At 41.0% G+C, this 25,677-nt stretch overlaps 1 protein-coding gene across 3 annotated transcripts in view; it reads left to right on the top strand.

Moving 5' to 3' along the window:
• ADRA1B (adrenoceptor alpha 1B) overlaps nucleotides 1-25,677 on the top strand; it is a 281,409-nt gene that overhangs the window by 27,539 nt on the left and 228,193 nt on the right. Inside the window, exon 1 of one of the 3 annotated variants that reach the window (XM_072953253.1) lies at nucleotides 11,273-11,328. The exons of the other annotated variants lie outside the window; for them this stretch is intronic. The gene's annotated coding sequence lies outside the window, so the exon portion shown is untranslated. Of the gene's footprint in view, nucleotides 1-11,272; nucleotides 11,329-25,677 lie in introns of those variants that run through there. 3 annotated transcript variants of the gene reach the window in all.

Below are 25,677 nucleotides of genomic sequence, written 5' to 3'. Positions count from 1 at the left end.
GGGAGTAGTCATATATAAATCATGTATCTACTATCCTGGTTATATCTTGTAGGAGAGAGCAGTATTATCTGGTGTAGCAGGGAGACCTCTTCAGGGTTCATGAAATCACGTTGTAAAGATTCTCACCTATTTCACTCAAAAGGTTCGCTGCCACTATAGGTTATATATCCAGTGGGTAAGTGTTTTCCTTCATTTCAACATTTATATTGCAAATTCCTTGAGAATAGAAACTATTTCTTTTTGTATCTCAAGGGTATGTCTCTTAGTCTTCCCTAAATATTTATTTTTTAAAAAGCACAAAGGAGGTAACAGGAAACATGGAAAGAAATGTGCTACAAAATAAAAGTTTGAAGCTGGGTGAGACTGAAGGAAGGGTAATAATGTAACAGACTTGTAGTAGTCAGGGTTCTCCAGGAAAACAGAAGCAATAGGATATATAGAGAGAGATTAAATATACATATATACGTATTTATATATGAAAGTATAATAGTGTCTTTATATATAAAAGTATAATAGTATACTATATATATATAATAGTATAAGTATATATTTTTAATTTATCTCTATTTATCCTATTGTTTCTGTTTATCATGAAGAACTGACTCATACAATTATGGAAGCTGAGAAGCCCCAAGATCTGCTGTCTGTAGGCTAGAGACTCAGGAAAGCCACTGGAATAGTTCAGGCCAAGTCTGAAGGCCTGAGAATCGGGGAAGCTGGTGGTGTGAGTCTCAGTCCGAGGGCAGGAGACCCACGTTACAGCGGAGAAGGAACAAACTCTCCATTCCTCTTTCCTCCACCTGTTACTCTCAGTGGACTGGATGACGCCCGCCCACATTAGGGGAGGGCAGTCCGCTTTACTCACTCTGCCAGTTCAAATGCTGATCTCATCTGGAAACACTCACAGACAAATTAGAAATTATGTTTAGTCAAATACCTAGACACTCTGTGACCCAGTCAATTTGACACATAAAATTAACCATCAGAAGACCCCTTGAATGAGCTAGTAAATGAAATTAAGCAGATTTTAACTCCAGTCATCCTGGCAGCCAACACAAAATGAGCAACATGTTGGGTTATAGTGTTCTTATTCTGTAATATAAAAACCTATGCAAGTCCATGTGGAGGGACATTTTTCCTGTCACTACATCCTAGGAGAAATAGGTCATGTGGCTTATTCTTACTGAGGACCATTGATTAGCATAATGGCCAGAGCTTTGAGAAGAGTTTTGCAAATGGTTCAGCAATATTTTATAAATGTAGTTTTCTGTGTTAACTCTCTAAGATGTAGTGGAAATAGCATTAAATCGTGGCCCAGGGAAGATACTTCTGGCATAATACGAAGCAAAGTAGTATGGTAGGAGGTTAGCCCTGAAACTCCTGCCACCCACCCACCCCAACCCCAAGGCGGGCTTCAGCCTTCTCTGTGAGCCTTTTACCTGTGCCTTGCTGTCTGTTCAGGGCCCTCCTGTGCCATATGATGGATCTGAGGCTCTCACTACGAGGTGGAGGCTGAGTCTGCCCTCCTGTGTGGAATAACTTCCTCCACCTCAGCCCCGTCAAGTGAACTGAGGCACAGTGTAAAACACGAAGGGATGGGGCAGCCCTGCCTCTGCCTCACATGTTCACCTGCCCTTGGATAAGTCATTTGCTCTCTGGGCTTTGCTTTCTCACTTGGAAAACATAGAGAATTGGATTATCTGGATTCTGCGAACTTTTCTTATAGAAGTCCGGATAGTAGATATTCTAGGCTTTGCAACTCATGCGGTCTCTTCTGCAACAACTCAAAGCTGACATTATAGTGTGAAAACACATATGCAAAGAAATGGGTGTGACTGTGTTGCAGTGTAACTTCATTGACAAAAGCAGACAGTGGGCTGGATTTGGCCCACGGGCCATAGTTTGTTGACCATTGGATTTGATGATCAAAAGACACAGCTATGCAACAGCACTAGAGTGCAAGCTGCAACTGTGAGTCAGATACGATTTTAAATTTTCTGTCAGTCACTGTTTTTTGAAGTTTTTTGAAGAAATAAAATTAATATCAATACAATAAAAAGATTTTATTTAACTCAATATATCCACATGACCATTTCAACATGTAATCAATGTGGAAATTTATCCATGAGATAGGTTCCCCTCTTTCTTTATACTAGGTCTTCCAAATCTAGGCTGCCTTGTACATGCCCACACATCTCAGTTGGACTGGCCACGCTGCATGGGCTCATGTGGCTACAAACTACCACACAGTTCTAAGAGGGTCTTTCTACTTTGCACCTATTCCCCACTTTCTGCCAAAACCCACAGAGCAATGCAGTATTGTTCAATTTCCTCGTCCCTGATAATTTAGTATGCAAGACTGCAAAAAATGTGACAGTGAATGTCGGTAGGTCAGTGCGGCTCCTGGGTGACTTGATTACTCTCTCCACTGCAATTAATAAATAGCTGATAATGTCTCCATGCAGAGCTGCAAGGAGTGCCTGCTCCTGTCCACACCCAGCACCCTCCTAATGGGAGAGAAGTGTGAACATTCACTCCTGGAGGTGGTGAAGAGTGGGTGTGGACCAGAGGCTTTGCTTGCAAAAGCCACCACAAGGAAGACATTTCTCTGAAGTCTCATGTTATAATTTAACATGCAGTCAGTTTTGCTTTCTACTCTACAATATAATTTGGTTTAATTTTTAATTTGTATTTCTTACCAGATAATGTCGTCAAACCCCTGGCCTGTCCCTGCCCCAGTGCCCACCCTTCCCACCACGAATCTGTGACTTAAGTTCCTGCTCCATGAAGATGCTCCACCGTTACCACAGTGTCCTTGGGAACAGGTTTATGTAACAGTGCGTTAAACGAGAAGTTTTATCTGAGGTCTCAATCGTGAAAGTCTGTTGAGATAGACCCCAATGCAGAAATTTTCTTTGAGATTTGATTAGGTGACTCTTAAATCCCACAATGAGGGTATGAGAGTATTGGGAGAGAGGATCTGTGGTGAGCATCTTTTTGGAGAAAGCTGTGCTGTGAGTCTAACCCTCCTCTTTACTCCACTTCCCTCTAACCTGGAGCCTCTACCTGGAGCTTTACAGGTAGCCAGGGGGCTTGACGGCACACAGGGACTGAATCAGAGGGGTGAGAGGAGTGGTTAGAGCCATGGGCAGGCTGAGGAGAGGTGGCTTTGCTGGGATCAGCCAGAACTCTCAGAATTTTCCACGGCCAGGAATCCCTGTGGACCAGACATGGGTCATAAGTGAGAAAAAGCAGGTGGTCAATGGGGGAGGATGGAGAAAGAAAGACACTGGTGCCCTTCCCACACCCCCCTACCTAGTTGAGGTCAGTGACAAATACGAGTGAAGATTGAAGCTTTTACCTTTTGACCTTAGGACCAAGTGAGACTGCTGTTCAGAAGTTAAAGTGATCAGAGCCCTGAGTGTTGTCTAAGAGTAACCAGAAAATCACCCCTTCCCCAACAAAAGAAAAAGAAATTGGGAGAATAAAACATGACTGTGTAATGCAGGACCTGAGATTCTTGGCCGGAGGATTCTTGAATAATACATTTACACCAAATGAGGATCAGGTACAGGAGGAAGCTTCCTGCCCATTGGATTAACTCCAACGATGGGAATTTCAGACCCTCTTCACCTGGCTGGTCAGGGGGCTATTTGGTTGGGGTGATGGTCTTTCTGGTTCCTCAAACTATACCACATTACCACCTATAGCAGTAGTGCTGTCTCTGATGAGTGGCCAGCACTCAGTCTTAGAAAACCAGGAAGATGCAATCGAGAGGAGGGGATAATTGTAACAGCAGCAGACGATCATTTACTGAGAGATCACCGTGTGTTATGCGCTGTCCTTTTCTTGCAACAGAATGATATTTGATATTATTTCATAGAAGAGGAAGTTGAGGCTCCGAGATGTTACACAGCTCCCTCCAAGTCTCACAGGCTACAAGCAGCAATGCTGGGATCCGAGTGAAGTTTAGCTCACCTTCACCACAATCCTCTTTCCCAGCCCAACCATGGCCCTGGGGCTTTTACTGTACTTTTCTGTCTCTGTTGGCTCCTTCCTTCATCCTCCTCCCTCTCTCCCTGGTGATGAGATGTCATTCCCAGCTAGACACACGTCCCTCTCATTTCCCCTCACCCAAGATGCTTGAAATGAACAGAGACTCAGCAACATTGAGCCCGTGAACTCTGGGGTTCAGACTCCAGAGGGCACACCGGGAATCTTAGCCACATCCTGCAAATTGCTGGCCGAGCAAGAAAACAAAGCTAGGAAGAAGCAAGTTCTCACTGCTTGGTACAATCAGATCAGAGTTCTGTTAACATAGGATTGGGCTGAGGATAAAGAGGGATGTATCTGAGGACTCCAAGGAAATATCACAGCTGGAGCTTCTAGGATGAAAACAAAATGCCAACATCTCATTGATTCGTCCTCCCCTGCTGGCTGTCCTAAGAAAGCATCTGTTTGGTATCCACCACAGGAAAGCAGTTTGGCCCTAGTGTCTTGCTTCCTTTTTTCAGGACAGTGCTGGAGCACACCCATTCAAAGCTGCAAGAGGACCACCACCACCACTGCTAGACACCCTCAAAGTAGCTGGGCCCCGTTAACATCGCCTGTGAGAACATTCTCTCTTGCTGGTTCTTCCCTGACTCTGCTGTAAAAGCTCGTATTCAGGCAGCCAACATAATCAGCAGTTCAGCAGGCCTCATGCTAAAGCAGCACTAGATTCAAATGCCAGTTTTTGACAAGTAGCATCAGGTTTCAGATTTATGAGAGACTCTTCCCAGAATGAGCTTCCTGACCCAGGAGGCAGCCAGAGGAACGTTTCTGGCCTGGGTCTTCTTGTGAACTCTGCCCTTGCCGTACAGTTGAAAGAAGATGAAAGGAATTCCTCTCTGCAAGGAGCTGATCTGATCCCTGATTAAAATATGTTCAACTCTGAAATTAGCAGAGATCAGTGAAAAGAGATGAATGATGGCTTGATCCCGAATGCTGGAGCTTGACTGGGAAGAGGCAAGGCCCAGAGCAGGAGGAGGTAACAGTTAATCACTGCTGAAGCAGAACCAGGCAAGGAGGACTCAGAATTTCATCTACAGTCTTTCATTGATTGATATTTTTTAAATGATTATTTAGCGCCTAGTAGGTCTGACATTACTTAAAGTAACAAGATAGATGATAAGAACAACAGAAGACACATTCTGAGCACGTATATCTTGGTCATTTTGGGCTACTGTAATGGAATACTATAAAGTGAGTGGCTTAGACAGCATTTGCTTCTCATGGTTTTGGTCTGAGATGAGGGCACCAGTGTGATGAGGTTCTTGGTGAAGGCTCTCTTCCTCGTGTGTCCTCACATGGCCTTTCCTTGGTGCGTGTACTCAGAGAAAGATCTTGTGTCTCCCCCCTCTTTTTATAAGAGATCTTGTATCTCTTTCTTGTTTTACTAATCCCATCATGGGGGCCCCACCCTTATCATCCCTCATCTAAACCTCATTACCTTCTAAAGGCCCCACTTCTAGATGCCATCACATCGGGGATGGGGCTTTAGTATATGAATCTGGGAGGGAGGGGAAACAAATTTTTAGACTTTAGTAGTGTAACTGTGGGCTGGGCTCTTTAAATATATTGTTATAAAACCCAACCTTATGATGCAAACATATACTGCTAATATCCACATTTTATAGATGGAATTTTGAAGCCCAGAGAAATTAAGGAGTGTAAGTAAAGTCATACAACTTGTGAATGTCAGTCTAAGAGAGGAACCCCATCCATGCTCTTTATTACCACCATGCAATTCTGCCCTGAAGGACAGAAGTTTAGGCAGATAAATGGAATGAAACTACAGGTAGGACTTTTGCTTCCAGCAATATTTTGGACAATATACTCTGAAGGGCCCCTGTCTCAGTAACCTATTGTTTCATAGTATCCCACTCCAAAATTTGCAGCTTTGAACAGCAATGATTTATTATTTGTCATAATTCTGTGGGTTGGCTGGGTTCAGCTGCGAAGTTCTGAGCTACATGGCAACTCAAATAGCTGCATTTAGCTGGAAGCTCAGCTGGGTCTGAGACTTCTGCAGTGGCCTCTTTCTTTGACTGTGTGGCCCCTCCAGTAGTTTAGTCTGAATTTCTTAGATGATGGGTCTGGGCTTCCAAGAGATCAAAAGCAAAAGCTTCAGCCCTCTTAGAGATCAGGCCTCGAGCTGACAGTGTCAGTTCTGAGTATTCCATTGGCTAAAGCAAATCACAGGTCAGTCCAGATCTAAGGGAAGCAGAAAGACAGTCCACCTCTTAATGGAACAAGCAGCCTGCATGTATGTAGTTGGGAGGAACTGTTGGAGTCCATTTGTGAGCTTTGAGCCTATGAGGTTGGGGAGCTGATCCTGCGACATTTTCTTTAAGCTGGGCCCTTCAGAGGGAACCCAAGTGGTCCCAAGTCAGGCGTGCCTCCTGGATCCCTGAAGAAGCAGATACAAGCCTTTCTGGAGGAAAGCAATCTCTATATACTTCATCAAGTGTCTCATTAAATTGAACTAAGTATGAGCTCACAATTTTAAAAAGTCACCAAAAACACAAGAAATAAGCCACCATGAGTAAAAAATAGTAAATATCATCAAATTTAATTTTAGTTAAATCCCCAAGGACTTCAGATTTTGAAATTACTATACGTAGGATATAAAACAACTAAGTATAAAGTATATTTTAAATGAAATATTTTTATTTAATGAGTTAGCTATCAACATGATGCAGCCAATATGAAAAAAGTAAATATCTTAGAAATTATAATTATTGCTATTAAGCTAATGTTAGGGCTAAATATAGTAAGTATAGCTTGAAAGACAATAAGTAAACTGGAGGATGAAGCTGAAGAAATTACCTAGAATACACCACAGAGAGACAAGGAGATGGAAAATATGAGTGATTAAAAGACAGAGAGGCAGGGAGAGGATAGCTCAAGTGGTAGAGTGCATGCATAGCATGCACAAGGTCCTGGGTTCAATCCCCAGCATGTCCTCTAAAAATAAATAGACCTAATTACCTTCCCCCCAAATATAAATAAAACATTAAAAAATAATTTTAAAAAAGACATAGAGAATAGAACGAGGAAGTATCATTGCTTCCATTGTCTAATAGAGACCCTGTAGAAGAGAATGGAGGAGGAGTTCATAGAGATAGGGCTGAGAATTTCCCAGAACTGATAACCAGCCTGAATCTATACATACAGGAGCACAAATGTATAATAAGTAGGATAAATAAAAAGAAGCCCATGTCTACACACACTACAGTGAAGGAAGCTGAAGAAACAGCAAAGACAAAGAAAAAAACCCTTAAAAGTAGCCAGAGAGAAAATACATGCCCCCCCATAAAGATTGTTGTTGATGTCTCAGTAGTAATAGTGGGTATCAAGTGACAGAGGAAAACCATCTTCAAAGTGCTCAAAGGAAATACTGTCAAACTGAAGTTGTATGCTAGTGAGCACTACCTTTGAAGACTGAGGGCAAAATAAAAAATACTTTCAAATAAACTGGGGGAGTTCACCTCCAACACATCCTCATCATAGAAATTCTGATATCTTTCAGGAGAAAAATGACCCCATTCATAATAAAAACTTTTAGCATAGAAGAGATAGAAGGGAGGAATTTCCTTAACCAAATCAAAGATGCCTGTCAAAACCCCTACTGAAAGTTTATTCTTACTAGCGGCATATGAACACGTTCTTTTCAAAGATGACGATAACCAGAGTTGTTTTGCCGTCCACTTAGGAAAGTAAAGTATGGAGAGGTTGAACAATTAGTTCAACATCTCATAGCTAGTGGGCTAGGAAACTGGGATTTGAACCTAGGCAGGCTGACTCCACCAACCCATGTCATTAACCCCTTGATTTTATGGCCACTTGATATTTATCTGTCCACAAAATAGTAAAGTGCCATGATAGGGGCTTAAAATTTTTTGTTAAATGGATATTGATAGATTTCCATCACTTTTTCACAGTTTCTTATCTTCTCACTAATTCTCTTGTAAAGAGTCATTTTCCTGTTGATATGCTAGTGCTGTCATAAAGACCCATAAGTAATTGCTGAAAATGCACCATATAAACACAGAGGGAAAACGCCCAACCAGGTCCTTTCCTCAACATGGCCTTTCCTTATGATTGCCCTGGGTTCTCTCAATGGCTGTTGCTCTCAACATATTATAATTATTTGTTTATATATTTGCCTCGTATCTAGTCTATGAGTTCTAAGAGGCCAGGGACTCTATCTTAATGTATCTCAGCTTCCAGTACCTAACACAGGAATTGGCATGCCTTGGGTGTACTGTGAAGTTTGTTGAGTGGATCAGTGCACTAGAGAACTCCTGTTTATCCTTCAAAGCCTAGCTCAGATGTTGTTTCTGTAAAAACATCCTGCTGCCTTCCAAAGTCAATCTGTCCCTCCTCTGTGCCAGTATTGTACCTTCCATACACATTTATAATTTCATTTATACTGCACTTCAGTTTTTTTCTTCCCACCTGTCTTCCCAACCAAACTGTGAGCTTTGCAAATCTGGGACTATGTTTTATTCATCTCTGTCTTACTAACACCTAGCAACATTTCTGGCCCAGATTAGAGGCTCAATACATTTTTGTTCCACTGCAAAACTATCAAAACTTTCAAAATTATCAAAATGCACAATCAATATATTCATCTATTGTCTTCAGCAGATATTACAAATAAAGAAATGTGTTACGTTCTGGGTCTTGGGAAAAAATTTATGATGTGACTCCTAGTGTGACTTAGGAAATGAGACACACTCTTTAGTAGAATAATAATATCACCACCATTTCAAGTACTCTGTCACTTTCTGTTACTTGCTTTCGAGATATAAGCTAGTCATTGTCACTTCGTGTTTATGTTGCTTCTTCTCTGCTAAGGTTGCATTATGACACATGCCATTAATTTATTTGTTCTTTTTCAAAAGATTCTCATGTGGGAAGTTCAATGGCCACAGTTGGGGAGATAAAGTTGGAGGAAGAATAAAGCAAATAAATATGGCATGTGGGAAGACTGGCAGCCTGCGTTTCCCTCTGTAACTTTAGACAAGCTAGTTCCCTCCTTTGGGCCTCAGTTTCCTCATCTGTAAAATCAGATGTCACTAGATGATTCCAGAAGCCTCTCCTGTGTTCCAGAATCTATATCTTTATCTCAAAGAAGTCAAAGAAAAGGCAACAACAGGCTTCTGCAGCAGGCTGGTCTGTGCGCTCAGGAGATCTCTGCTGGCTAGGGGATCACCCTTCTGTGAGAGGAAGAACAAACAAAATGCTGTTATCTGGCTGGCCCAGGACCTGACTTTGCAACTTATCTTCTCATCTCAAGTAGGATGGGGAGTAACCCGGAGCAATGATTCATAGGCATTCTGACCATGTGCAAAATCAAATACACGATGGGATAAATAGTAATACAGGGCCTGTCTAGGAAGAAGGAGGGTGTGTACAACAGGCCACTTAACGTTGGATCGTCCCACCCTCACCCCTGCTGCAACGACCTTGCTGGCCCAATCTTCAAGGTCAGCAAACTTGTAGCAGAGACGCCTTCTTCTCCTGACTGTTGTCCATGGCAGACATTGCTAATTGATTACAGCACTATTTTCTTCTAAAGCCAGACTGGGACTCTTTCACACTACAGTGTGGCTCCAAACACCAACAACTATTTGGAGTTGGAATGTCAGCTGAGATCTATTTGCCATCCTGGGCTCAAATTTCCTCCTGATTCCAGCAGAAAAAGTACTAAAAGAGGTTTAAAAGTTTAACTAGATAGGGGACCTTGGGCAAGTTCCTTACTTTGGGGCTTTGATTTGTAAACAGAGGATTGCCTAGCCCCCGCTGCTCCAGTATTCTGTGTTTTGGGGCTCCTACGTGTTATCATCCCCTTTTGGAAAATGGGAGCACTTACGTGACACAGCTGCCTTAAAGCTTTAGCTTCTTCGCGATGTGTTAGGTTTCAGGCAACCCGGACTGTATCCACGCAACTGTAGGGGCCATGAGGTATGGTTCATTAACCCTACCCAACTTCTAGACGAGTTCTCTGGAGTCGTAACAGTCAGATTAAGCGAAAGTGAAGCTTGACTGCCAGTGTCAAAGAAAGCCCACAGGGCTGTCATCTGTTACGCAATCATAGCTAGCACCTTCCTTGGCAAGAGACTGTATTTTCTTGTCTTGTTTCAGGCTTAAGTTGCTTTTGTTTGTCCTGGAAGCTAGATCAATAATCTCAATCTCTCTCGCCTTGCTAGTAGATCTGAAATAAATAATTTTATATGGAGGGCTCAGTTTAGTCCTGGGCACATGGTAAATGCTCAATCAAAGTGTGACCAGTGAGGAAGATGATGACAAGCAGACGCTGAACCTGAGGAGCCGTGTAATGAATTTGGACTTCCTCTTCAGCCACTGCAGTCGGTAAAAGGTTTTGATCGAAGAAGTGACAGGATCAGATTCAATTGTTTAAATGTCTTTATTAAATAAAATTTGAATATACACAAACAGAGAGCACATACTCTAATACACTCTCATAAGCACACCAGTCAGATTCTACAGTTATCTAGACTTTATCACATTTGCTTCATCTGTCAATTTTTCCTCTGCTAAAGAATTTTAAAGTATTATAAAGCAACCCACAGACATACTGTCATCCTTACCTACCTATGAATGCATCTTGTAAAAATACAGATGTTTTCGTACAAGACTACCATGCCATTATCATTTTTAACATTACTAATTCCTTGGTGTTATCTAATATTTACTCTGTATTCAAATTTCTGTAGTTGTCTCAAATGTCTTCATTAGCTGGTTGAACTCAGGGTCTAAACAGTGCCTATATCTTACATTCAATTGTTAAGCCTCTTGGTCTTTTTAACCCCCTTTTTTTTTTCATACCACAGGTTTTTTTTTTTTTTAAAGAATTAGATTTGTTTTCTTGCTTATTTATGGTATCACTTAACTTGTTCTTCAATACCACAGTGTTCCTATAAACCGGAAGTTAACCCTAAAATTTTGATTAGATTTGAGTTCAGCAAATTTTGGCGAGAGTATTTCACAGTAGTATGTCAATTATTAAGTGCTTTTCACTAAGAATTTTCAGGTCTCTTCCAGGTGTATGGTGGAATAGCACTTCCCTGCCCCTGTAAAATTAACTGTGATTAAGTGACTTGCTTTGGTTAGTTACATAAGAGTGAGAGCAAAATTAGTCACTTTTTGGTAGTAGCTCTACGACCCAGTGCATGATTTGCCTTGTCTCCTTTTGCTTTCCGTGTGATCATGGAGGGCACATTGAGATGCACTTCTATCAGCCTGGCCCCTTAGTAGGTAAGTAGCCACTGGAATTTAGGTATTTTTTTTATGCAGCATAATCTTGTCCATTTTGACTAATATATGTGATACTGTGACTCACCTATTGCATCAGATCACAAGGCACATAATGTCTAGCTGTTCCACTTGCAGTAACGCTAAGATTGGTTGGTATATTCACCCATTTCAAGCACACATGAAACATTCTCCAGGACAGATCATGTAACTAGGTGATAAAATCATTCTCAGTAAATTTAAAGGATTGAAATAACACAATGTTCTCCAACCACAACAGAATTAAATTGGAAATCAACAGTAGAAAGAAATTTGAGAAATCACAAGTACTTGATAATTAAGCAGCACATGTGTAAATAACTCATGGGTCAAAGAAAAAACCACAAGAGAAATTGGAGCGGAATTATAATGAAAACATGTCAAAATGTATGGGATGTACGTAAAGCAGTGCTAAGAGGGAAATATATAGCCTTAAATGCCTATGTTAAACAGAAAATCTCAAATCAATAACCAAATCTTCGACCTGAACAATCTAGAAAGTGAAGAGCAACGTAAACACAAGGTAAGGAGAAGAAAGGAAATAATAAAGCTTAGAGTGAAAATCAATGAAATATATAACAAAAAATTTTTTAAAAATCAATGAAATCATAAGTTGAATGATTGAAAAGATCAGCAAAATGGACAAACCCTTAGCTAAACTAAGTAAATAAAAGACATCTATCATCAAAATCAGGAATAAAAATAAAATCAGGAATAACTCTACAGAAATTAAAAAGATACGGGAAAACCACAAATACGTTTATACCAACAAATAGACAACTTAGATGAAAATCTTTAAAATTCCTAGAAATTATCAAATTATCAAAACTGACCCAAGAGGAAATAGAAAATCTGAATAGATCACTAATTAAAAATCTTCCCACAAAAATATGCTAAGCGTCGACGGCTTCACTGGTGAATTCTCTCAAATGTTTAAAGATATAATAGCAATCCTTCACAAATTCTCCCAAAACATACAGGAGGAAGGAATGCTTCCAACTCATTTCATGAGACCAGTATTAATGAAACTGAAGCCAAAGATATAACAAACGACAAATATAGACCAGTATCCCCAATAAATACATAAAAATCCTCAACAAAGTATCAGCGAACTAGATCCACTGTCATAAAAAGTTTAGATCTGATAATCAAGTGAGAATTACCCCAGGGAAGCAAAATGGGCTTAACATTCAGGGGATGAAAGCCTAACTCCCACACTGCAAACTCCCCAGCAAGTCTCTCATCTAATGACTCCATCCACTGATGATCATTATCTGAATCAGCTATTCCATTAAGAATCGCAGGATGATGAGTTTTGAATGCCATCCTTCCTGCTGCGTTTATGAATTAGAATCCCTCTGTAAAAGATAAAAATTTCCCTCATCAGTTTGGGCTGGTGTGCGACTCTGGAATATAGCTGACCCAGGAAAGGCACTATGTATTTTATTCTTTCCCTTTGATTGCAAGTTTGCAGAGTAAGCTGTTGGTGGGCTAGTTACTTCTAATAGTGCCCAAAGATGTAATTTTCTCCTTCCCTTTTTTTTCCACTTTCTCTTTTTTTTGGTGTCATTATGAACTTATGGTTTCTATATATTCAATGTGTTTTTAACAATTTTAGCCATTATTCTATTGATGCATAAATTGTCCTGTGTTTCGCCAGTGGGAAGTCCCTCATGTCAGATCTTTGTTGTTTTAACCGGACCTCATTCATCTTTGATAGTGTCCTTTCTTCCTTACACCATAACATATTCCCAACTCAACTTTTCTATTTCCTGCCATTTCTACAAGGCTCTCTGCTTCCTTTTTCATTTCAGTTTGGTTTCAATTTTTAGAAATACCTTAGTTTTATTTTCACTTTTCCTTAGTGTTATTTTTTGAATATATAAATATTTGCATGACTCCAAAGTCAAGATTTTTAAGAGGACACATTCAGAGAAGTTTGGCTGACATCTGTATCCTCAATTGTACCCTCCCTCCTCTTTTAATTACACAAGTTTTTGGTTTATCTTTCTGGAGTTTCTTTTGCAATTGTAAGCAAATAATATATACACACGTGTGTGTGCGTGTATGTGCATGTGTATGCACGTGGTCTCCCCTTTCTTACACAAAGTTATGTATACTATTCTGCATCTTGCTTTTTTTCGCATGAGAATATCAGATCAGCATTTTGAAAAGATCACTCCCATCTTTTGTAGGAAGAAGAGATTGGAAAGAGACAGTCCTACTGGAAATAGGGAGGCCATAGTTAGGGGGGCTCAGCTGCTGTCTAGACAAGCGATGCTGGCGCTGGTGGTGCCAGGACTAGGGTGGTGGCAGTGAAAATGGAGAAAAGTGGATGGATTTGAGATAAATTTTAGAGTTTGAAGGTACCAGACTTGGAGGTTGTTTGGATGTAGGGGAAACTCACAGCTTTGTGCAGAGAATCCAGGCCATCCCCCTGGTCACACTTACGTTCTCAGTGGGATACAATTTTCTATCTAATAGACTAGACCATATCTATACTATTTTTTTAAATTATTGTAGAAAATTTCAAACATACATAACCTAATAGAGCATAATGAACCCTAACATACTCATCACAGAGATTCAACATTTATCAGTCTATGGACTATCTAATTTTATCTGTACTCCCAACAATTCTCATTCATCACCTTCCCCTACCTCCAGTAATGTTTTGCAGCAAATCCTGGGTGTCTAATCATTTTACCTGTCTGTTTAGTATTTTCTAGCACTGTGGGGAGACACTGTTGTCCAGATCTCACCGTCCCTTTCTCTGATCTCTGCCACTCTGCACTCTGCTAACTGACTCATTAAAGTTCATTCCTTTATTGTAAGGCTTTGATCCCTTTAATAATTCCACACAACTTGTGTTCTGCAGAGTTACCCAGTGCACAGTGTGACTTAAAAATAGAATCCTTTGCTTGCTTGCTGGTTGGTAGTGGTGGAGAGCAAGATCAGGTATAATGGTGACTTATTCATCCTCAGACCCTCCTTGGAGCCTGACTTCCCCACGAAAACACTGCAGTGCGGTTGGCACTAGAAGCCCTAGCTGAGTGCCCCAGTGCCGCAGAGCAGAGAAGGGGGTACGTCATTCCACTTAGAGGAGCTTCCTGACCTAGGCAACCAGTCAGCCTCTCCTTTTTGACTTCCTGCCAAGCTGTGGCTCAGAGATAACGTTCTCTCTACTCACGTCCCCAAGCACTTGGGTTGCGTTGTGTTACAGCCTATATACTTGCTTAAGTGGAAGGTCTTTTGTCCCACTTGGAGTCCTCATTGTCATTGTGTGCAGTCTGAAGCTGCCCTGACTTATCTCAGCATCCTTTGCACCAACATCTCTTTTATTGTACAAGCCGTGACTGTAGGAGTTCCCATGCAATGCTCAATTACTGGCAATTTTCCTAACCTCCCTCAGAGCTCCATTTTCCCACCTCTAAAATAGGGTCTATTTTACTACCTACTTCATATCCTTGACGTGATGATTAGGCTAAAGATAGTGCTGAAAGACACTTAGCACCATGCCTCAGACACACTGTTTCTATTGTATTTAACTCATCACATGGACCCCAATTCAGTCTTCCACATTTACCCCATGTTCTGAGCAAACCCTCTTTTCTATCTACTTGGATTACTATTATTATATGTCTCACCAAGGAAAGATTCTTAATCATTGTAAGTCTTGATAGTCTCATATGTAAAATGGGGTTTTAACATGTTCTGTAAAACTCTGTGTGTGTTAAACCAAAAAGTGGATGTTAAAGTGGTCACCACGTGTGCTTGGCACATAAGTGTTCGACAAAGACTTGGGTATTGTCAGAGCCTGGGCTGGGTCACTGGTTGGGATGGAGTATGTCTCTCTGACAGGTCCTTCTCAGGGTGAAAATATTTAGGTGTTATTCCTCAGGTTGGCAGAGAGAAACAAGCTTTTCCTGTTCAATCTAGCAAGTCTGATGTCAGAGGGCTGCGAACAGTAGCTTTCCTTGGAAACTCTTCGAGCCCAAAACATAAAGTTATTTGAGCAACCTGAATTGTTTAATAAATGCCACAAATTTCCACATTTCCACAGGCATCTTAAAATGAGCTTGTTTCATTATCTATCAATTCTCTCCATATTATCAAGCACAGTCAACTAATCATTTATCTTGTCCTGGAGCTAGGAAATCAGTCCATTTTAGGTAGATTATGGCTATAGTTCTGGAACTCAGTAGCCTTTGTAATGCTACTTAACTCAGTTGATAGGCCCCCAGGGATGAGGGGGTGGGAAGGAGACAGCACCATAGTGGAAAAAACGGTTTTAATTTTAACTTTTATTCTGTGTTAACCATTTTCCCACACTGCTCTGCAAATCACAGAGAGGAAAAAGAACAAAGCAATGAAAGCAAAATAAAGTCCCACAGTGTAGCATAGTAGTGGGTGGTGAAGTCCTTGGAGGCTTAATTTTTTTTTTCAAATGACTCATTTGCTTCTGAATTTGAAATTTCGGAAGGCAGAAGAACACCTTAGTTTTGACTTGTTTAAAAAGTAGTTTAGATTGCTTCTGAATCACGACCAAAAATTGCCTCCTCAAAGCTCTCCTCCAGTACTCCATTCTTGATGATTATGTCACTATTTTTAGTAGCAAACAGGAGGAGACTAACCTCTTGCTTGTAATGTTTGTTCAGGGCTATTGTATTGTTTAGGGCATTGTATTAATCCATCTCTGTGTATAGTGGAGCTGCATTATATACATATTAAGCTCTGTGAATTCAACTGCCTGCAGTTGATAGAAAGGAGAGAGGTAAGGAGGATTTGAAAAGTGTGGGCTAGTCCACCCACCGTTCCACTTGCCCCGGAGGAAATGTTTGTTAGTTTCAGGGGATGCACTAATTACAGAAGTGCTTCTCCGGCCAAGTGTGAGTTTAGTGCTGAAAACTCGAATTTTTTATAGCATGGTCTTAAAACTTCTCTATTTGGTGATCAAGGGAAGAAAAGGCAAATGTCATCTACCCCTAGAGAGAAACATAATGGACTTTGAAGGGTAGTTACAGCTTTATGCACCAACTTCAAACCAACCCCCACAAAAGATGGGACTCTGCTGCAAGCCAGGTGTGGGAGACATGAATCAGGGTGGCTGCCCACTTTCCTCAAAAGCACCTACTGTCTTGTCTTGCCTAGTTGAAAGATCCTGGCATAGAGCCACGACCTAAGCCAGAGCAATCAGATTCTCCATCCCAGAAACCTGAACTGAGTGAAGAGATGCAGACAGTTATCAGAGTGGCAGCTCCAGTGACTCCCTGAGCTGAAATCCCTACCTTTGCCCTGGTTCCTGCTCTTTTCAAGTCCTAATTATTTGGCAACTCATGATTCTGTGAGTCTCCCTGATATCGTCAAGGAAGTTAGCCAGGGTTGCTTTTTGTGTTTGCAACTAAAAAAACTTTAATTAGTCCACCAAGTTATCATCCCATTAAGTTAAAAGCTTCTTGGAATTAGAACTAAATCATTGACAAAAGCTCGAAGGGCCTGAAGCGTGCCCGCTGGATGATGCAGAATGAAGATGACAAAGTATAGAACCAGGGCAGGCCAAGGCTGTAAGCTGGTGTTTCCCAAAGTGGGTTCCATGGAACCCTAATCCAGCAAGATGATTTCTGATCAAAAAGATTCCATGGTCAAATAAGTGAGAGTAATGCAGTATACTCTATCCCTCACACAGAAAGTCATGCAAATAAGCCCTTCAGACTCCCTTTACCTATGGTAAAGACATTTAATTTGCTAAACTAGAATTTCTAAAACATGTTAAATGACATCTAATCTCCACTTCCATCCCTCTACCCACCCCCAAAACACCTATTCACACCTATTTGGGGAAGCATTAATAGAGGCGATGGGGAGAGAACTGCTAGTGACGTGTTTCCCTGGAGCTTTGATTTTACACTCACACCTCTCTGGTAAAGAGATCTGGTCTCTCCATCACTTCTTGGGTGTTTACTGATAACAGTAATGTGCCCAGCCCTGTGCTAGGTGTTCTAGGGGCGGCCACAGTACAGTGGGAAGAGCCCTGTAGGGGGAGCGAAGAGACCTGGTTGGAGCCTCAGCTCTGATCTGGAACTCAGAACTGGCTTTGTTCCCATGCGCAAACCCTTGACCTCATTCTGAATCAATCTCCTTGTCTCTCAGATGGGGCTAGTAATATTGACCTCATCTCATGATTGGATTGTTCAAAAGATCTAATAGGATAATGGATGTGAGGGCACTTTGTAAACTGCAAGGCATTACATGAATATTAGCTATTAGAAGGAATAAATAACTTAGAGAATGCTGTCAGATATTTGGAGAGGGAGAGGAAGCAAGCTGTAGGATCATAGGTTTTTACTTGTGACTTTTGGATGCAATAAATATTTTAATACCACAGTTGAGCAGTAAGCATCTATACAATTTACTAATCTACTGAAATATGAATTTTTCATTTGTATCTGTATCTGTTTATTCTGTATAACAAACTACTCCAAAACTCAGTAACATACAGTAATCAATATTGTTTTCTTGTTCATATGTCTGAAGATTGGCTGGGGTGCAGCTGATCTGGGTTGGACGTGGCTGGGTTTGGCTCTAAGCTATGAGTTGTTCCAGGTCTGCTCTACATGTGTCTTATCCTACTGGCACATGGCAGTGATAATGGCAGAGTACAGAAGGGCACACCTAATCGTACAAGCACATTTCAAGCCCTAGCTTGGTCATGTCCATTAACATCCCCCTGGACAAAGCCATCACATGACAAATCCCAACATCAATAGGTAAGGGAAGGAAGAAGGCCCCTCTCATGGAGCTGGAAGGGGTAGGGGAAGAGAATACTCATTGAAAAATAACTCATCTTCTGCAATCTCCATATTTTTACCTTCTTCCATTCCAAGCAGGTATTCAGACCCATAAGGAATTACTTCCGCAGGGATTATTCTGTGTATGAGAGGCAGTGGAAGGTTAGAAATACTTGAGTACAGAAACTTTTTCTGTTTGTCACAAAAGCCTAAAAATCTCTGAAGCAACTGTATTTTGAGGTCAACCAGAAGTGAGAGAATGCCTTTGAAGTTAACCAGAAGAAACAGGAAGAAAGTTCACAGAATTTAAAAAGAAGTCAGTGAGGATGGAGAGCTCATTGGCTAAAACATGGCTTCTAAATATAGAGCTGATGTGTCTCCAAAAGAAAAAGTTCCCCTGGCCCCACCGGGAACTCAAAATAAAGCCCCCATATCTAACATGACCACTGAGCCCCAAGCCATGAAGGCACCACTGGCTACCATGATAGCTCGGAGTTTGAAACTCCACCCCTAAGATTCTGATTGAAACAGGGCCCCAGGAAGGTGCAGTGTCCCATGATGACTGAGGCTGAATTTCCTGCTATCTTGGGCACTCAGAAGATGAAGTTGTTCTTCAAAAAATGAAAAAAGTGATATAATTTGTACATCTGTATTTACAGCCTTAGATTCATACCTCCCACATGGGTTATTTCATTTTTGGTATTATAAATGATGTTGTGAACTTTTGTGGTGATTTGAAGTTTGTTTCCAGATTTAGCAAATCAAAATATAGATACAATTAAATTTGTACTTCAGATGAACAACAGATAACATTTTTTTTGTATTAGAATATCCTAGGCAATATTTGGGACATACTTTAAAAATTATTCTTTTTTTTTTCCTTTTTCAGTTTTATTAGGTACAATTATTACAGTTCGACTGCACATACACATTGTATTGCATGTAAATGCACATATACAGTATCCTGCACGTATTTTTAGTTTATATATATGTACTGGTCATTGTTTCTAAGAACAGATTAGAGCTTTAGCTTTGTAAACTTACATAGTTATCAAAGGAATAAAGCCAACTACAAAATAAGAATCAGCAGGATGCAGTAATCCAATCATAAAGGACAGTCAAATGTGCTTACACACATTTAAAAAATCAATCATCTTAGTTATAAATAATAAGTAGTTCATTCGTGTCCTCATTATTATTGTTACTATTTTTAAAATTCCTCATATAAATGATGTCATATGGCATTTTTCTTTCTCTTTCTGGCCCACTTCACTTAGAATGACAATCTTCAGGTCCACCCATATTGTTGCAAATGGCATTATTTTATTCTTTTTTATGGCTGAGTAGTGTTCCATTGTATATATGTACCATATCTTCTTTATCCAGTCATCTGTTGATGGACATTTGGGTTGTTCCCATGTCTTGGCTGTTGTAAATAGGGCTGCTATGAACACTGGGGTGCATGTGTCTTTTTGAATTAAGATTCCTTCTGGATATATGCCCAGGAGTGGGATTGCTGGATCACATGATAAGTCTATTTTTAGTTTTTTAAGGAACCTCCATACTGTCCTCCATAGTGGCTGCACCAATCTACACTCCCACCAACAGTGTGGGAGGGTTCCCTTTTTTGCATACCCTCTCCAGCATCTATCATTTGTAGACTTTTCAATGATGGCCATTCTGGCTGGTGTGAGGTGATATCTCATTGTAGTTTTGATCTGCATTTCTCTGACAATTAGCGATGCTGAGCGTTTTTTCATGTGTCCTATTGGCCATTTGTATGTCTTCATTGGAGAATTGCTTGTTTAGGTCTCCTGCCCATTTTGAGATTGGGTTGCTTGTTTCTTTGATGTTAAGGTGTATGAGCTGTTTTTATATTTTGGAAATTAGTCCCTTGTCAGTCACATCATTTGCAAATATTTTCTCCCGTTCTGTAGGTTGTCTTTTCATTGTTGTTGTTGTGCAAAAGCTTTTAAGTTTAGTTAGATCCCATTTGTTTATTTTTGCTTTTATTTCCAGTACTCCAGGAGCTGGTTCAAAAAATATATTGCTGTGATTTATGTCCGTGAGTATTCTGCCTATGTTTTCCACTAGGAGTTTTATAGTATCTGGTCTTACATTTAGGTCTTTAATCCACTTTGAGTTTAAAAATTATTCTTTATTTATCTGAAATACAAATTTAATTGGGTGTCCTGTATTTTATCAGACAACACTATGGAGGGCTCTGTAAGCATCAAGCATATTTGGACCAGTAAAGGATAACTTTTGGGAGACCTGGCCATTTCTGGCCTGTTGTACAGCTTGTACCAACATACTCCTTGAGCACTGGGGTTACTCTGAGGTCACTGTGGAAGAAGTAGAGGGTGGACTTCGCACTGAGGACCCTGCAGGGGTGCTAAGCTCCCCTGTCCCTAGTGAACCGAGTGCTTCACCCACAACTTGTCTCTCTGTTCAGAAGACATGGCAGGCAAGAGCAGCGGAAATTCTCACACCCAGGCTGCTTCTTCCCTGGCCTTACTAATTTAGGATGGCTTCCACAATTTTGTGGACATAACTCTGTAATCTAATAAAGGTAGATTGAATTACAGTTGCGTATTTTCAGATCTGAACATGGGAAACATGTATCTTGTTTCAAAAAATGATAAACCACCCCACACTCGCTTTGTTTTTCTTTCATCTGGGAACTGGGCAAACAGGAACTATCTCGGCTTGTTGTATGTGAAAGTCCTCGAAGCTGTGCTGGTTTTGTAACAAAAGAGGAAAAGAGAAAAAGAAAAAAAGTGAAAGAAAACCGTCAAATCCACAAAATTTTGTTCTACAAAATACCAAAGATATGAGGAACCTGGACTACAGCTTTGGAAATAGATATTTCACGTAAAAAAGAAATAATAAAGCACTAATCTTGATCACCACCACCACATCACATACACACATGCACACACGTACCATTTCTCTTCAAGGGAGAAATGCTGGCTACTAAAATCACTTAGGGAATTCTGTGAGCAGAAAAAAGGACACGAATTCGAACCATATGAAATACTGGCTCTGTTCAGTTTCAGCTGGCAGCATGTTTAGATACAGAGATTTTGATCTGGTTAATAGGTTTAGGATATTAGGGTGGTGAACTCTGGCTTTTGGTTCACAGTGGGCTGAGTCCCAAGGGAGAGAAAATGATGTTCTTTCTTACTTTGCATCTTAAAACAAACCTTGTGTTTCCCTTTCCTTATTTATTATTTGGCAATATTAGCTTTGCCTAGTAGGCTAATGCGTAATAACACATCTCCAATGAAGTAGAGTTTGTTTGCTTAAAACATGTGGGTGTTTCATGGCTATTTTCTCATGAATAGAGTGTGATGAGCAGGACCTATGGCAAGTCAAAGAGGCTAGGGTTGAACAGAAGACCTTGGAAACACAGTCTAATTCTATTCTGGATACCCTCCAAGAATTTTTTTTTCCCTTCTTGCTTCAGCAAATAGATTTGGAGTTTCCCAGAACTCAAAAGATTGAAGATGAGATGCCCAGAGCTCCAGAAAGCGTAAGAAGCTTTCCTTAACTCAGATAGTACATATTTTCAGTCTGTTGGCTGAGGTTGATCTTTCCATGTTTTAAGAATAAAATGTCTGAAAACAGTGAGAATGTGTGCAGAAAGAAACCCAAAAAACAACAACAAAAAATCTTTGAGAAGTAAAATCAAAGTGTCTGAGAGGACAAACTATTTTAAACACTGTAGAACTCTTTAGAAACACCTATGTATTCAGCGTGCAAATTGCAAATAGCTCTTAGTTGTTTATTTTTAATGTTTCCCAAAAATCTTTAAGAAGAAATAGATAAATCGCCTCCCACCACCACCGCTCCACAAATACACCTCTCACACCTAAAATGTATCTAAAAAGTGTAAGAAGTGTCTACCCTCGTTTGATTACATACTCAGCCCAATATCCTAAAATTGCTGTCAATGCAGCCTTTTAAATCCAGGAACACAGAAATTTCAAGCTATCCAGGGCCATAATCCCTTGATTTTGCAGATAAGTGAACTGAGGTTCAGAGAGGCGAAGTGATTTACCCAAGGTCACATGATTCATATTTTGTGGAGCCAGAACCCAAGCCTGAATTTCCTGTTCTCGGGTGACAGCATAAAAAGGATTGATGCTCATAATAGTGTCCCCAAGGCCTCACAACAACCCAGATCATCCCAGAATATCTGTCCTGGAATGACGAACCTTCAGCCATTCTGCAGTCCTTACTAGGCAAGGAAGAATGTGGATGTTCTGGAAAGATGTGGAACAATCCTAGGATTGGAACAAAAGGATTTTCTGCCTGACCCTTAATTACTCACAATAGTTCTGAAACAATGCAGTTTTCATAAGCATTCATAGCTGTTTTGTATTGTTTTTTGGGGGGAGGAGGCTTACATTCTCCATATCCCCTTTTTCCCTATCCAAGAAAAAAAAAAAAGAAAAAAAAAAGATCTGTACTAATTTAGGCTTAAGCCACAGGATTTTCTAAGCTGTTCTAAGAGGGTCCTCCTGCATGCCTGCAACTTGTTTTTCCCTTAGGGACCCAGAGTCTTGACTTTTCGGACATTGCTGTTTGTTAAGCATCGTGGGATGATTAACCAGCATTCCGCTGTCTCTCTTTCCACCTGCATGAGGGGGGCATAGTTGTTCAGCTTCCATTCTTTCTTTATGGCAACAACTGCAAACCACCCCTCTTGGTTGACAAAGAAGAAAAAATGTGTAAACATCTGGGATTAATTACTGCTGGGATCCGTCTGCCCATCCATGCTAATAAAGTACGAGACTTTCTATTTATCATCTTTATTTCCTCAGAGACACCAGAGAACAGCCCTCCCTGACAGAGTGGAATGAATCTGATTAAGGCAGGTGCCCAGCAGCCTGAATCCTTCATCACACCATCTGAAATTTTAAAAGTGTTGGGGGGAGGGGCATAAGTACAGAGTCCCTACGCGACCTCTGTCTCCTGTAGACCACTGTCGCCAACCAGATTAGCATCTGAGGCAGGGAGTGGAAGGGCCTAATGTTCAGCCTTGTGTTTTTGCAGAAACTAATTTCCTTTCCAGCATTTGAAGCTCCAGCCACGGGGCCTTCCTGGCAGGTCTGGCTTTTTTTTTTTTTTTTTTATGTCAAAGAAAAAATGTCAGGGTCTTTCTTGTCTTAGAAGAGAATGTGCTGTCTCACTGGCCTGCAGCAGGTTCCTGGGACCCCAGACGTCAGGTTGGCGCCTTATTTGCTAACTGCAGTGAATACCGGCCAGGGGCAATGCTAAGGCCGTCAGCGTGGTACCCCCTTAGCCAGGTCTTCCTGTTCTTTTGAAAGAAAAGAGGATAGCAGGGTTAGGGGAAAAGGGTCTTGGGATAGGAGAAAGACAGAAGTCACCATAAAGAAGTCATAAAATCTGGAAAGTGTTAGACCCCTCAGGACACTGACGTGGCCTTCAAGGCCCTGCATGGTTGACTTCTAATTCTTCATCTTCCTCTCCCTTCACACCCTCTCACACCTTGTGCCCTGGACACACTGGCCTTATTTCAGGACCAAGGTCCCTCCCTCCACAGGGCCTACTGCACGGGCTGTCCTCGCTCCTGGAACATCCCTCATGGCATCACCGCTACCTCCTCCTCTTCATCTAGCTAATTTCACTCAGCACTCAGCCCTTAGTTCCAAAGCCACAGGCTCAGGTTGCCTTGCCGGGACTTTTGGGCTAGGCACGCCCCAGCTGTGTGAGGACTTAGACCACCTGCTTTGACTGTAATTCTATTCTTAATTGTGGGATCATCTGAATAATATCTATTCCTTTTACGTGATGGTGGTCTCCATGAAGCCAGCTTCCGCATCCTGTTTCCCTGGTATCTGCAGCCCCCAGCACACTCCAGAGCACGTAGGAGACACCTGTGAAATGGACGCGGTCTGTTAGACTCAGCAGGTGTCAGCAGGAGCATTTTCCCCAGTGAGGAAACTAAGCCCTTAGGGAGGTTTAGCACCTCATCCAAGGTCACAAGCTAGTTAACGCCAGAGCAGACACTAGAAACTGGGCCACTTGACTTCTAATACAGCATACTTACTGCATGCACAAATAGATAGTCCAGAGAAGCTAGGTTTTCATCTTGACTCCTTCGTTTCCTAGCCATGTAAGCTTGACCAAGTTACATGACTTCTTTAAACCTCATTTTCCTCATTTGCAAAATGGGGATAATAATGTATCCACATCGTAAATCAACATAACTAGTGTAATAACTATCAACTATTATTATTTTAGGAATGTCTCAAAAAAACCTAGACTTTATTAATTAAAAATTTGTGGTAATTCAGGTAAGAACTTGGCTGGTGTTGGCCTTTTCAGAATCTTTGAAGAACTCTGAGTTCTTAAGAGCTGCTCAGAACTTATCTGAGGGGAAGAAGGAAAGGAGAGACGAAAAATTTAGAATGCAAATGGAAGGTCGTAACGACCCGGGAGACAGTGTGTTTAAACAGCTTAAAAGGACAAATTGTTTTAAAAGTGTCAAATTAGGCATTTTTAGAAGCATTTATTTACAGACAATCCTGTTATGATAATTACGAATACTTCTTCTCTATTCATTAAAGTAGGTTCCCTAAGGGGTTTCACAGTACAGTTATGTATTAGCCTGCTTCCAATTAGCACTGGTGCTGAAAAGTAACAAAACTGTACCTCCTTTAAAATTTATCGTAATTGTTCTTCTCACTAGCTCTAGCGAGCCCCTGTCTCTAGCTTCGAAGCTGCCACCTCTGCACAGAGCACGCTCCTCTGAGCCTTCAAACCTTTGCACTTGCTGCTGCCTCTGCCAGGAGCACCCTCCCCTAGATCCTCGCGGAGAAGTTTCCTTCTGATCACTCAGGAGCCAGGGCACATTTGCTCCTCATTACACACCTTGCAGAGAGCCCTCTCCCCCTCACACGACCTCACTTCGGCTTGGTTTAAATTACTTCATTCCCAGCCTCCAGTGGGGATTAATCTGCATCCATGCGAGTTTATTTAAGGCCTGTCTCCACCCTGTAGGCTGGGGCTTCACTAGAGGAGAAACCTCTCCTGTTTGGTCCCAGTGCCTGGAACAGAGCCTGGTACGTAGTAGGTGCTCAGGAATTATTCATTGAATGAAAGAAATGGGCAGTGACTAGGTTAGGAAAAGCCCATCAAAGAGTTAATCCTGATAGGTGCAAACAAATAAACAGAAGGTCCATAAATCTCTTTAGCATGAGAGCTCGCTCTTTCAGGAGTAGCATACAATTTCAACATTTGTACAGCAAATCAGCTGCAAATATTGGCAAACACCAGTAGTCAGGGAGATGAGAGCTGTTTAAAGGGTGGTTAAGATTGATTTTGTAATGAAACAACCTACAGTAAACCTCACCTTTCTCTCTCTCTCCTTACTCTGCCCACAAAACTCTAGCACCCTTTTTGGAAGCTTAGCCCAGAAATGCTTGAGACCAAATGTCTTGTTTTGTGAAATTAATACAAGCTGGAAGAAGGTAGTAATGGTGTTATTCGTATG

Source organism: Vicugna pacos, chromosome 3, assembly GCF_048564905.1.
Source record: "Vicugna pacos chromosome 3, VicPac4, whole genome shotgun sequence".
Classification (NCBI taxonomy): Eukaryota; Metazoa; Chordata; class Mammalia; order Artiodactyla; family Camelidae; genus Vicugna; species Vicugna pacos.
The sequence above is the reverse complement of the archived record's forward strand: the minus strand, read 5'-3'. Positions and strand labels throughout refer to the sequence as shown.